Below are 12,388 nucleotides of genomic sequence, written 5' to 3'. Positions count from 1 at the left end.
ACGGAAAAGTAAAAATACGAAAAGTGTTTGTGAAAAGGATGAAGAATTCCTAAATTCACGTAACCAAGGAGATATTTAAATATGTGAGTGAAAAGCTCTCTTCAATCAGTCGATCAGGTTCGAGGACTCCTAAAAGGCATTTTCCAGAGAATACAACTTCCCTCCTTCACGTTTATCGTATGTTCTCTCTTTACCAACACACAAGTATAGAAAAATTCACAGACGTACACAAATACACACACACTCTCTCTCTCTTTCTCTCTCAAGGCAACTCAACTCTCTGTGGGTGGCAGATGGAGTAAAGAAGGCGAGGGTTCCTCTTTCTCTTCGCTAAAGCAAACCCAACTGATTCGTCGAAGTGAGGGTGACCGGTAAGAGGGTGGCAGATGTGTGAGGGACTCGCTTCGAAGCTTATATATATATATATATACATAGTGTCGGTGTTCTCAATCGTGATCACTCGTTTTCACCAATTCGAGAAGGACGAATTATTTCCACGGCTATGAAACTTTCGACAAGCACACACTTATGTATATATATATTATACTTTCTAGAAATTGAGAATGATTTCGCCGTATTTTATCCTTCACAACCTCTCGTGTATAGAAAAAAAGCATTTTAAAAAAAAAAAAATAAGTGCAAAAAATTTTTACCATTCTATCAATCAAATAGTTTGATTTAATTTGTATACTGTAATATTAAAAGAGGAAATCCTCTTTATTTTTTTCTTAAAGTCCTCTTATGAATCCTTTAAGTAGAAAAAAAAGTTAATCTTCGCTTACAAAACTTACTGAATGTAGAACAAACGATTTAGCTATGTAACTTTCACAACTTTTTTTTTAGAAGAGAATTTATAAATTCATCTTCAAATTTTAGAGTTTAAAACTAAAATTTTCAAATTTTTATTCATTTCAAAAACTATACAGTTCCATAGAAAAAAAAAATGTTCTTCAAGATAAGAAAAAAGAAAACGTTTCTTATCACCTAACGATAAGACTAATTTAAAATTACTCTCATTAAAGAGTTTAACCTTGAAATCTTAAAATTGATTTTTAAACTCATTTTTAATAGAAAAGTGAATCAGTTTGTAGAAAACAAATAAAAAATCTAATAAGGACAATTAACTATAAAAAAAAAGTTTTGTTATCGTGAAAATATAGCTTTAGATTGGATATACAGTCTAGACAAGAGGCAAAAAGTAGATATATCGAAAGGGGCTTAAAAGCGAAGGGAACGTTGAAGGTGAAAAAAAAAGAATCTCCCAACGAGGGTTAGTTCCTATATATATATCGAGGGGATAGATAGAAGAGAAGAATCAGGAACCGCCTTCAAAACTTGAAGGGTGATTTCGCGCCCTCTAGTCTGGCCGAGTGGTAGATGGGACTGGTCAATGAGGCCCCATCTACACACACACAGACACATCGCTCCTTTTACCGATTCCCTTTCGACGTTATTGTCCTCCTCTATATGCCGCATTGTTCAAAGTATTTTTCATCTCTTTTCATTCCCTTCGCACTTTTCATTGTCTCCGATATATATGAGAAAAATATAAGGGTTCCTGATATACGTTCATTAAAACGCAAAAAAAAAGGGGGAGCATTTAAAAACTGCTATTTTTTTTCCTAATATTAAAATAGCTGCCAAAACAAATAAAAACACACGCTAAATTAAACTCCTAAAAGTCATGTTATAAACAACTAAATATATTTACTTTCAAAAATAATAATAGGTCATGAATATTTCATTTGTATTATAGAAAATGTCAAGCATGAATTAGTGAGATTTGATAAAATAATTAGAACTTTTCAGTCATACTTAACTTAAAATTAGTACAATTATTATTAACATAAACAGAGAAATCTGTTTTACCGATTGCTGATGAAACAGAAATCTATTATATCAGCAGTCGGTAAAACAGACTCTATTCTTGTCAGTATTCTACTGATTTTCAGCGGAAACCTTGTTTTTCAATTATATTCAATTATTACTGACAAAAACCGTAGAATCTGTTTTACCGATTACTAATATAGATTTGTTTTTGTCAACAATCGGTAAAACAGATTTCACCGTTTATGTCAGTACCAACTGAATGCGATTGAAAATCATAAGTATAAGATTTTCACTGAAAACCAGTAGAATTATTACTGACAAACGGTGGAAACTGTTTAACCGATTACTGATAAAACAGAAATTATTATCAGCAATCGGTAAAACAGATTTCATCGTTTGTCAGTAATTCTACTAATTTTAATTAAATTATACCAGAGCTTATGTGAAAAAAAAGAAAATTTCATTGTTACATTTAATTCTATTGTTTAGAAAATTATATAGATTAAAAAAAAGTGTGCGATGGCCGGGAATCGAACCCGGATCAACTGCTTGGAAGGCAACTATGCTGACCATTACACCACCATCGCACTATATTCATCATGCAAAAATATATCTGCCTTGCTTCTTGAAAATACAGCAGATATTAGATAAGCGAACTATAAAACTAAATTTGCAGATTACTTTCACTGAGAGATGGAAAATACTATGCATTTTCTCTACAATCATCTTTTTTTTGTACATTCAAAAATAACTGGCAATAAAAATAATTATTTTTTAAAGTGAAATTTTAGTAGTTTCCTCATTGATTTATATTAAAAACAATTTAATAAATCAAATAAATAAAGCACTATTTTAATGTCATTAGAAAGTGAAAGTAAAACTGATCATTATTTCAATTAATCGATATATATATATATATATATTGGTCAATTAAAATATTCGAGACAACTTATTTTTTAGCAATTAAGTAAAATATTGTCAATAATCAACAGAAACTATAAATTATTAATAATATCAATTATAGGTTTGAAAATAAATTTTCTCTCTCTCTCAAATTTATATAATCTATAATGATCTAAATCATCAACTTTTTGCATCAGGAAGAAATGCATTCAAATTTCACCTCTCTCACGAGACATTTCCTCACTTTCACATATATAACTTTCCATTAAAAAAAAAAAAAAAAGAAAAGAAAAACTCTGACTTTTCCTTGACCTTTACTGGTCAAAATAAAATTTCCTTTACTTTCCACAATATTTCCGTGCGCTCTCATTAATGTTCAGTGATTTTTAAAAAAATTTCTAAACTTTCCCAGTAGAAATTCTAATCGAGAAGGCCGTGATTTCATAAACGTATATATAAATAATTCGTTATTATAAATTTTGTTTTTATTTTTTAATTTTCGGATAAGAATTTCGCATGAAAAGCTTTTGCTTGATTCGATCCGCGCAACGAGATTGGACTTTCTATTGGTTATAAACGTGCGGGTATAACTATGCCAGGGAGAACACGAAAGGTATTATAATACAACTGCAGCAATGGGTTTTGAATTGAGTAAAAGTGTATGGCAACTTCGTAAGCGGCGGGTTCACCGTGTCGCTTTCACTCCTTGTGCCATGTTACCTCAGGGGCTTGGCCAGTGTACGCGGGGTTTCCATAAGACCGGATGCAGGGGAATCTCCTCGGAAGTTGAGAGAGCTCAATATGACGGAAGTGAAAAATAGAAAGAGAGAGAAAGAGAGTTCTACACTGCATTTGGAGACACGTTCCATTTATAATATGTATATATATATATATATATATATAATAACGGGAAGTATAACATCAATGCTAAAGTGACAATTAATACTCGACACAGTGTGTTCATGAGAACGGATTTCAGCTTTCCATGAATTACAATTGAAAGCAAAAAAAAAGGGGCATGTGCCCCCTCGATATAATTTCTACGCTCTTTTTGGTTGTGAAAAAAAAATTTACTCTCTAAAATTCGAATTATGATTTATCAGATTAAAATTGTTGCTACATTTATTCAGATTTAGAGAGTTCAATACAGTCAAATCTGGATAAGTGAGAGTTTCTTTTACGGATTTCACTTTTTAGAAAATTGACCCAGAAAGTACAATTTTCACAAGCACCAGCCATAATATAAATAACAATTTGGAATTAAATGGAAAATTTAATCAAAATTTATTGATAAAAATTGAAAAAAATTTATCGAAAATATAATATAATCAAATTTTTTTTGCATATTACAAAAACTAATTGAAATTCAGAATGGCCTTAAATTCAATATTGATGGGGACGTTAACCACTCGAATGAATATATATAGGACCATTTTGATGTTGATATAGAAGCGGGCGGGCAATCGATGCTTTATTACCAATCTGGACAGTAAACGAGTGTTTGGTGTATAGCTTCTCAGTTATAATATGCGGTGTACCAAAGTAAAACTTGGAACATGCGCCAGAAACTATTTATGCGGAACCTAAATAACTTCTCTATATTATGCTGACACTCATTTTATCTTTATAATAAAATTGCAGAAAATCGAATTTTAAAAATGTTACTGATTTTGAAAAAATTAACTCTTAATAATACACAAAAGAAATATAATATATCTTTCATGTATATATATATATATATAGAAAAGATAAGATTATCCGATTAATATTATATTAGTCGCAAATGTGTGTAATCGGTCATTATACATCTCTCGGTTCCTTGAGCCTAATTGAAGCGTGTTTTGCATCGAAAGTGGTATGGAAAGTGACTCAAGAATATGATGTTTTCATTTTTTTTTTTTTTTCTTAAGTCAAATAAACGAAAGTCAATTTATTTTAGAGTCACTTTCGATATATACCCAGGGCAATTATATGTTACGTATATTCGCATTTCCTGAATGTATTTTTACATTTTATGACCCTCGGCAATATCTATTAAGAGATTTTATAATTTTTTTTATCTTATATATTATAAACAGAAACTATAGATCTTTAAAAAAAAAAAAATTCATTTTATTTAGAAATTAAAAATAATCCAAGTCAAAGCGAACTGGGTAATTTTTTTGATTATTAAATAATAATCAGACAAATATGAAATGAGGTCCAAGCCCTGTAAAAGAAGACCTAGATCGAGATCATTGCGAGACCTTTACGCAACATTCAATTCGGTACATAACCTACGTCACTTTATAATCGACCTCCATTAATAAGGAGGTGATGTAACCTCGAAAGTGCGAGGCACCATCACCCAACAAATTATATATCCATCATCAGCAATAACCTCGATATAGAAAATGCACAATAGATATACATATATATATATATATATATATATATATATATATATATATATATATATATATATATATATAATCAATCAAAAAAAATCTGCTGCTTCCATTAGAAAAGAATTTTCCAAAAAAATTTCACATCAAGCTATTTTTATATATTTTATTAAATTCAAAAATATATATACACAGAAAACACTAATCAAGGACCTCACGAAAACAAATACTGAATTTTTAACAAGGTTCATTATTTTAACCTCACATATAACAAAGGAAGATTTACTAAACTGATAATAAAATTCTAATGTTTATTTCAAAACACTCTCGCGAGTCTGTATATACGCGTATATATATGACTCACAGGTATAAATTGTCCTACATTTAATTAGAAATTTTATTCCTGAGAAAAAAAAATTATAAATGTATAAATTCAAATAGAATTGAAATTTGTCACAAAAGGGGAAGAAAAGTGTGCCATGATGTCACAATTGACAAACTAGACCCGTGTGGATATTTACTATATATATTTGTATATATATATATATATATATATATGTCATTGATTAACGACAATGAAAATTGCTCTCCACTGACAATTGCAGCGAATGCTGTCAGTCAATTACTAGACAGTAATCAAGATAGGTTAATCGTGAAAGACCATTTTTCATTCCGTAACCGTTTGCAAACGTATCGACCACCTTGCTCGTCCGTGACCTAATCGGAGTTAGCGTTATTCGCGCAGAGTATCCCCGAAGAAAAATTAAATGTACCCATTGCTCAAGACTTGAAATAGCATTTTCCAATTTTAACCTTCGCCTTTTCCACGACTAAAACTAATTTAAAGAGAGAGAGAGAGAGAGAGAGAGAGAGAGAGAGAGAGAGAGAGAGAGAGAGAGAGAGAGAGAGAGAGAGAGAGAATTGCGAGATGTCTTAAAAGCTCTCAAAACTATATATTTCTATGTATATTTAAATTTTCTTTTTACTTTACAAAAATCTTCTCTTCTCCATTCACTTTATTCAATTATTTTTACTAATAAATGTTCTACAGAAATTAATTATAAGAATTTTTGTATGCAAAATTATTTTAATTGAGACAATTTATTCCTCACATACACTACATTCATATGAGATTATGATTATTCCTGACATAAACGGTGAAATCTATTTTACCGATTGCTGACAAAACAGAAATCTATTATATCAATAATCGGTAAAGCAGATTCTACTATTTATGTAAGCGCAATAATTCTTCTGGTTTTCATTGGTAATCTTACATGTGATTTTCAATTACATTCAGTTATTACTGACATAAACGGTGGAATCTGTTTTATCGATTGCTGACAAAACAGAAATCTACCATATCAATAATCGGTAAAGCAGATTCTCCTGTTTATGTCAGTAATAACTGAATGTGATTGAAAATCATATAAGTAAAATTTGCCATGAAAACCAATAGAATTATTCGGTGGAATCTGTTTTACCGATTGCTGCCAAAAACAGTAATCTATTATATCAGTAATCGGTAAAGCAGATTCCACTATTTATGTCAGCGCAATAATTCTTCTGGTTTTCATTGGTAATCTTACATGTGATTTTCAATTACATTCAGTTATTACTGACATAAACGGTGGAATCTGTTTTACCGATTGCTAACAAAACAGAAATCTACCATATCAAAAATCGGTAAAGCAGATTCTCCTGTTTATGTCAGTAATAACTGAATGTGATTGAAAATCATAAGATTTTCACTGAAAACCAGTAGAATTATTCGGTGGAATCTGTTTTATACCCAATTGCTGCCAAAACAGAAATCTATTATATCAATAATCGGTAAAACCAATTCTATTAATAATTTTATTGGCTTTCAGTGTCAATATTACTCAACTATTTTAGTTATCAATTGAAAAGTTTATTTAAAGATTAATACTGTTTAAGATAGTAAAAATAAATAGAAAGCTATATGTCAGAAAGCAGTTTATCTATAAAATACATTAGAATTATATCAGCGGTTTCTATTATTGCCTTTTGTATTAATTTTTTTCGATTTTTTTATTCGCTTAACTTTATAAATAGGTGGGTAGATTGGTTTTACATTAGTCCCACTGAAATCTCGTGTGTCTCTTTAAATTATGTTTAAATGCGAAACTGTTGCACTGGAAAATGTGCTACTTGCACATATGTAAACTACTCAAAGTCTGTGAATATGTGTGAGTGTGGTTTATGTGTGGGCATAAATACTGGCCTGAGTATTTCTATATAAAATATATATATATATACGTATAAACGTTGACTGAAACGAAGCACAAGCGTTACGAGGACGGAGTTACGCTCCCACTTTGAGAGTATGGTGAACGAGTTCGGTTAGCCTACAACCTAGATCAAAGATATATATATATATTTATACATATACACTGTACCAACGTCGTGTAATATGAGATCCTCAGCAGGAGATGACGTGACAAGGCGATCATCTCCTGGAGTAACCGGAACGATCTTCTTTATTGTGTTAATCTCGGTCAATGATTTTACCTCGCGTAAACAATAAAAGCTCAGAGAGTGTACTCTTTCAATTAAGATCAGTCATTTTCACTTTAACAATGGAGTCGCGGTTCGACTACTCAAAGAAAATGAAGCAAAAGTAATTTTATCGAATAAATGAATTTTGATTCGTCAGTCAAATTAATGACAGACCGTTAAAAAATTATGACCTGAACGTTGTTCAAAAAATTATCAAGAAGAAGAAATATTTTCTTTTTTTTATAAAAGTTCTGTTAAATCTAAATTCTGCCAATTGAGATATATTCTGAATTTATGAAGAGGAGACATCAAAAACTATATTTCTAAAAGTGCTGACGAGAAAAGGAAAAATAAGTATATTCACAAAAGTGAAAAAGTAAATGTTGAAAGAATCTTATATATATATATATTAAATTGAAAAAATACGATCTTAGTATAAAAAGCCCAATAAATTTTTTTTTTTTATCGAGAAATTATTTAATCTATTTTGAATACCATTTAAATTATATAATATCCTATAGGTCCTCGAGCCATTTTCAAAGCTCGAAATAGATATATGCGCGATGTATATCAGGAAACAGAGAAATCATTTCAAGGTGATTGAAAATAAAAAATAACTTTTTTTTTTCAAATTCACGTCGAATATCCCTCTTAAATTATATCAGAAAATGAAAAATCTTTCTCACATAAAAGAATTATTACTATTTATTAATTTCGAATTAATGCAAATAATTCAATGGGATATTTTTATATAAAAATAGTAATTATCATATTTTAACAATTTTTCCATAAAATAGAAATTTATTTGAAAAATATTACTTGATAAATTCTCGAACATAAAAAAAAATTCTAAAATATGTTTGGTTTATGTTTAAACATTTTTTATAAAAGACTTTTATTTTTTTTTACTCGTCAATGATAGTAAAAAAACTATATAGTGTTAAGTAATCACCAAATATTCTAGTTTGATAAGAAAAAAAAAAGAAATTACGTTAATATGATTAAAAATTTATCATTGAAATAATATCACGCTACGCGTATATATACTGGGTGATTGGTGGTGTGATATTTTGTATAGTTTGTAAGCAAGCGGGTGTGGTCTGTTGTAGGATGTGACCTCGTCGACACGTCGTCGGCGTTCAACTGAATAGGCCCCGCAATGGTTCACTTCGTTAAATTAAATAGGCCATTCGAGTAAATTTTTTATTTGTGCTTTCTGACGAACATGAGGACATTTCCCTCAATTGAAAAGCGGAATCTACAAATATAGTAGAAATCTTTAAAGAAAAATTTAATTCATTTCTACTTTTTTTTTAAAAAAATAATTAATTATCATTAATTTATTTTTAATAATTATTAATTAATTTTAATTAATATTAATTCATAATTCATTATAATTATATAATTAATTTATTATAATAATTAGATAATAATTAATTTGAAAAAAAGTTTATCAACATTGTAAGGAAATAAATTTTTTTTTTTTTTTAAATGTTTGCAAATGAAGGTTCTTTATATGACAATTTTGTTAGTAATATTTACTGAACTTGTATCGTAAATTCTCTTATGTATATTCATAATTAAAATAGTAGTTGTAAGATAAACTTAAAACTGTAAATAATGTAACGTTACTTTTCTTTCTTGTGTATTATTCTTTTTTTTTTCTCGCAACATGCGCATAAAATGTTTGAACATTGTGTAATAAACATTATTCGAATAAACAAAAATTTACGCGCTTTATTTGCAAAACGATATATAATGGCAAACGCGCGGCGAAAGTGATAAATATTCTGGGGCAGAGAGAGAGAGAGAGAGAGAGAGAGAGAGAGAGAGAGAAAATGTACTCAGAAATTTTTGCGCCAAGATTCACAAACAGATTCAAAGAAATCTTTATATGTTATACGAGAAAGCTTTGATTCGTTCTCTTTTTTCAAAAAAAAAAAAAAAAAAAATTAACTTTAAAAACTTGTTTTTCATAAAATAAATAAATAAATAATAGAAATAATAAACAAATATTTTTTTCTCCACAAAATAAGAGGATGAAAATAAAAATGAAATTCAAAACAATTTGTAACAGCTTGTAAAATTACTTTTTGATGGAGAGATCAATTTTGCTGACAGGGACAATATTTATTCAGGTGAAAATTTATTGTTCATCACACACAATTTTTTTTTGATTTATGTTTGTTAATGGGAACGCGAGAATAAATGAAAAAATTTCTAGTTGACAAGAGTTCCGTGTCCTCGAGTTATAATTTTGGTTTATTTCATTTTTCTAATAAAAAAAAAAAAAACAAATCTTTATCAACCAAAAATATAACCAATTTTCAAAAAAAGAGAGGCATTTTTCCTTCTTTTATCGATTTTTATTAATATAGGTGAAAGGTTTTGATATTGCTCTAGAAATATTGGAAATTGCAACAACTAATATGCTTTTTAAAAAAGACAAAAATTATGGTACTATTTCACATTTCCCAAGACTTCAAGCCTCTTACTTTCCATGGTTTCTTTTGCAAACAGGATTGCAGAAACAAGAGAGATAGAGAGAGGCCAGATTATGTAAAGTATGGGGTCGTGTTTTTGTACATAATATATAAATGTGGTAAAATATGTAACACTTAACGTTATAAAGTTTTGCGGGGTGTGAAAATTTAGAGGATATAAAAAAGAAAATTATATATACAACTCACACAAACAGAGAAAATATAGTGAGGGGTTAAAAGCGTATATATTAATATGTGAAGCTAGGAAGGCGAGTGCTAAGAGATAAACGAATAGATACAGAGCACGAATCAGTGATGAGGTACGACCCTGTTTCTGAATATCTTCTCACATTTGCATAACTCGAGGCTCTATATATTGCCGTTAGTCAATTCCAGACTAGACATTTCAACTCTACTCCAAACTATTTGTAAAGCCAATTTATCTATTCAATACCTTTTTTTCTCTCTAATTATTACTTTTTTTAATTCAATTACAATAAAAATTAAATTATCAAAGTTTTCTTGATGCAAAAATTTACCAAATAATAGCCTCCAAATTTCCCAATAAATAATGCCTCATTTTAAGTAAATCAAAGTAAAGTCGTTTGGTTCGAGAAGTAAATGAAGCTTCCGGAGACAGGACGGGGAAAGTGAAGGAGCAACGTGAGTTGAAATTACCTTTTAACACATAAAAATAGAAAATGTGAAATGTTACCCAAAAAGGGGAAGGGGTTTTTATAGTAAAAAAGAAAAAAAAAACGAGTGGGATGAGACTAAGCGAGCAAGACAACAAGACAAAATAATAAATAAAGATGGAATGAAGGCAAGAGAGGGCAAGCAAGACGCGTGCCACTTAGTTCACGTGAAACGCGGTCACAGCCTCGCTTGGGTCTGACTCTTCATTTAACAACTCTTCGAATATATATAAGTTTGAGAAACACTGAGATCATGCTTCACGATTTTCTACAATATTATTATCATCATCGTTTTGCCTTGTCCCAAAACTAGCCTAAAGATCTTCATAAGATTCTCTATTTTTTTTTTCCAAGTTTCATATTAGATTGAGCCTTGAGTGTAATTTTCTATAGAAATGTTGGAAAAAAGATAGTGTCAAATGAGGATTATGCATATAGTTAGATACTTCAAAGAAATATGTTATGTAAATAATGTCGAAATAAATTTTTTCACAAAAAAAAAAAATAATAATTTCCATTATAGAATATTTTTAACAAAAAATTCGACTAATTTTTTTTTTTTTACTGAAATAAAACATTATTTGTTTCTTTCCTTAAGGATTAATTAATCCAACATCTGGACTGTTAAAGAAATGTATGTCAGTCACAATATACTATATGGTCGTGACATAAATCTATTTTCAGAAGAATCGACCCTCAAATTTAAAAACCTCTTTTTTCCTCTCAAATTGTTCCCATTGATAATTTTCTATTTAGACAGAAAAAAAAAAGAAAAACCTTCTGCTTTATCTAAAAAAATCAGGCTGATAATATGTTGTCTCTATAAAAGTCTATGATTTTCTTCGTCTCGGAGAAAGTGAAAGCAAGAGAAATATATCTATGTACTTGTGCCGACGAGAAAAGTAATATTTTTCTTTATATAATACATATTTTATATATATATATATATGAAATTTGTATCGTCCCGACGAAATAAAAAAAATTTTCCAATAATTATAAAAGAAGCGTGTGAAAGTTTCACAAAATTGGAGTGGAAAATTAGAAACTGTCACTTCTGTATATAAAACTTTCTATATAAGAATTGAATTGCCCAATGAAATGTCAATCAAAAGATAAGTAAATTCGTTGATATTTGACAAAATTTCGACAAAATAATCTTCTTTTGTTAAAAAAAGAAAATTCTTTTCTTTTCTTTATTTGATTCAAATAAATATTTATTTGATTTAAATAAAAAAATTTATTTACGCCAAATATAAATTTTCTGTGATAGGCACTGAGATAAATATACGTTTATTTAACTCAAACATAATTTGGTTCAAATAAAACATTTCTCTGAGGTATGCAAAAACGAACGTCTTATTTTAAGATATAAGACACTTAGAAAACGTCTTAAAATTGTCTCAATTTATTCAAATTGGTTAGAAAAATATTTAAGTCATTGGCCAAAATCTAAGACACCATAAAATGTCTTAAAAATCAGAACAAAAGTGTCTTAAAATAAAACATTCATTTTTGTAGTATATATTTCTCTAGTTAATAAGTTCTTCTCAAATATAAAACAAAACGACAAAAA

The 12,388-nt window shown here is 29.0% G+C and overlaps 1 protein-coding gene and 1 non-coding gene across 2 annotated transcripts in view; both read right to left on the bottom strand.

Moving 5' to 3' along the window:
• Positions 1 to 12,388, bottom strand: part of LOC127285500 (protein roadkill) — a 101,738-nt gene that overhangs the window by 57,364 nt on the left and 31,986 nt on the right. The gene's annotated exons all lie outside the window — the stretch shown is intronic.
• Trnag-ucc (transfer RNA glycine (anticodon UCC)) lies at positions 2,346 to 2,417 on the bottom strand. Its single transcript has one exon. It is a non-coding gene; the product is annotated as a tRNA-Gly (tRNA).

This window comes from Leptopilina boulardi, unplaced genomic scaffold (genome assembly GCF_019393585.1).
Source record: "Leptopilina boulardi isolate dan_hultmark-lab unplaced genomic scaffold, ZJU_Lbou_2.1 LbouV2_333, whole genome shotgun sequence".
NCBI lineage: Eukaryota > Metazoa > Arthropoda > Insecta > Hymenoptera > Figitidae > Leptopilina > Leptopilina boulardi.
Note: the sequence above shows the minus strand (reverse complement) of the source record. Positions and strands in the feature narration are given on the sequence as shown.